General features: G+C 50.0%; 1 non-coding gene and 1 pseudogene across 1 annotated transcript; both read right to left on the bottom strand.

Annotated features, from left to right (window-relative positions):
• The window catches only part of LOC104996997, a 9,908-nt pseudogene extending 7,487 nt beyond the window's left edge, over positions 1 to 2,421 (bottom strand).
• On the bottom strand, positions 1,498 to 1,569 carry TRNAC-GCA. Its single transcript has one exon. It is a non-coding gene; the product is annotated as a tRNA-Cys (tRNA).
• Positions 2,422 to 2,579: the final 158 nt, after the last annotated feature.

Here is a 2,579-nt window from a genome sequence, read left to right as displayed (position 1 = left end):
TTTGCTAGCATGTGAGATGAGTGCAGTTGTGCAGTAGTTTGAGCATTCTTTGGCATTGCCCTTCTTTGGGATTGGAATGAAAACAGACCTTTTCCAGTCCTGTGGCCACTGCTGAGTTTTCCAAATTTGCTAGCATATTGAGTGCAGCACTTTCACAGCATCATCTTTTAGGATTTGAAATAGTTCAGCTGGAATTCCATCACTTCCACTAGCTTTGCTTGTAGTGATGCTTCCTAAGGCCCACTTGACTTTGCATTCCAGGATGTCTGGTTCTAGGTGAGTGATCACACCATTGTGGTTATCTGGGTCATGAAGATCTTTTTTGTATAGTTCTTCTGTGTATTCTTGCCACCTCTTTTTAATATATTCTGCTTCTGTTAGGTCCATACCATTTCTGTCCTTTATTGTGCCTATCTTTGCATGAAATGTTCCCTTGATATCTCTAATTTTCTTGAAGAGATCTCTAGTCTTTCTCATTCTATCGTTTTCCTCTATTTCTTTGCATTGATCACTGAGGAAGACTTGCTTATCTCTCTTTTCTATTCTTTGGAACTCTGCATTCACATTGGTATATCTCTCCTTTTCTCCTTTGCCTTTAGCTTCTCGTCTTTTCTAAGCTATTTGTAAGGCCTCCTCAACCATTTTGCCTTTTTGCATTTCTTTTTCTCTGATTCCTAGAATGTCGATGTTCATTCTTGCCATCTCCTGTTTGACCACTTCCAATTTGCCTTGATTCATGGACCTAACATTCCAGGTTCCTATGCAATATTGTTTTTACAGCATCGGACTTTACTTCCATCACCAGTCACATCCACAACTGGGTGTTGTTTTTGCTTTGGCTCCGTATCTTCATTCTTTCTGGAGTTCTCTCTCCACTGCTCTCCAGTAGCATATTGGGCACTTACCAACCTGGGAGTTCATCTTTCAGTGTCCTATCTTCTTGCTTTTTCATACTCTTCATGGGGTTCTCAAGGCAAGAATACTGAAGTAGTTTGCCATCCCCTTCTCCAGTGGACCATGTTTTGTTGAACTCTCCACCATGACCCGTCTGTCTTGGGTGGTTCTATAAGGCATGGCTCATAGTTTCATTGAGTTACACAAGGCTGTGGTCCATGTGACTGGTTTAGTTTCTGTGATTGTGGTTTTCATTCTATCTGCCCTCTGAGGGATAAGGATAAGAGGCTTATGGAAGCTTCCTGATGGGAGAGACTGACTGTGGGGGAAACTGGATCTTGTTCTGATTGGCGGGGCCATGCTCAGTAAATCTTCAATCCAATTTTCTGTTGATGGGTGGGGCTGTGTTCCCTTCCCTGTTGTTTGACTGAGACCAAACTATGGCAGAGGTAATGAAGATAATGGTAGTGATAGTGGTGGTTTAGTTGCTAAGTCATGTCCGACTCTACAACCCCATGGACTGTAGCCACAAAGCTCCTCTGTCCATGGGATTCTCCAGGCAAGAATACTAGAGTGGGTTGCCATTTCCTTCTCCAGGGGGTCTTCCCGAGCCAGGGATTGAACCTGGGTCTCCTGCATTGCAGGCAGATTCTTTACCAACTGAGCTACGAGGGAAGCCATGAGGAAGATAATGGCCCAGTGCCCCCGACCCTGCAACAGGCCACTGCTGACCTGCACCTGCCTCTGCCGGATACTCATGGACACTCACAGGAAAGTCTGAGTCAGTCTCTTGTGGGGTCACTGCTCCTTTCTCCTGGGTCCTGGTGTGCAGAACATTTTGTTTGTGCCCTCCAAGAGTCTATTTCCCCAGTCCTGTGTAAGTTCTATAAGCAAATCCCACTGCCCTCCAAAGTCAAATTCCCCTGGGGGTTCTCAGTCCCGTTGCCAGATCCCCGGGTTGGGCAATCTGTTGTAGGTCCTAGAACTTTCTCAACAGTGGGACAATGTATATGGTATAATTGTTCGGCAGTTTTTGGGTCGTCTGCTCTGCAGCTCTAAGGTGGGGTTAATGGAGACCTCCTCTAACAGGGCTTCTGCCACAGCCAAGCCTGCCGCACCCAGAGTCCCTGCCCCTGCCGCGGGCCACTGCTGACCCAGCCTCCGCAGGTCCAGACAGGGTTTTCAGGTGACGCTGATAGCGTTTGGATAAAAACGTTAGGCCAGGAGCTCTGGAACCTCGAAGACTTTTTGTTCTTTCTGTTGGACACCTCTTGCAGGAGGTGACCGAAAGATGAATATGGCCTGACAAGGAGGCAATGTGGCCGGGTAGAGTTCTGGGCGAGAAGGGGCGGCAGGGCGGGGCCTGAGCAGGCCCCGCCCACCGACCCGCTCTGTCTGTCAGGTGCGGTCGCCTTCCGAGTTTTCTTGGCCTGCGAGGCACTCGTAGCTGCCTTCTTTCCCAGGTGACGCACATTTGAGCCGCCGGCGCTCGGTGACCCGGGTTCGAGTCCCCGCGTCGGCTGTCATGGCGGACGCGGAGCCGGAAGCTGAGGGTGGCAGTGAGGACGGCTGCAGTGGCAGCCGGGCTCTCTCTTCCCAGCGCGGGAGCGCCGCACGCGTGGCCCCGCTGGGCCCCGAGCAGCTGCGGCGCGTCCTGGAGCAGGTGACGAAGGCGCAGCTGCTCG

The sequence above is a fragment of the Bison bison genome, unplaced genomic scaffold, assembly GCF_000754665.1.
Source record: "Bison bison bison isolate TAMUID 2011002044 unplaced genomic scaffold, Bison_UMD1.0 scf7180017864302, whole genome shotgun sequence".
Taxonomy (NCBI): Eukaryota; Metazoa; Chordata; class Mammalia; order Artiodactyla; family Bovidae; genus Bison; species Bison bison.
The sequence above is the reverse complement of the archived record's forward strand: the minus strand, read 5'-3'. Positions and strand labels throughout refer to the sequence as shown.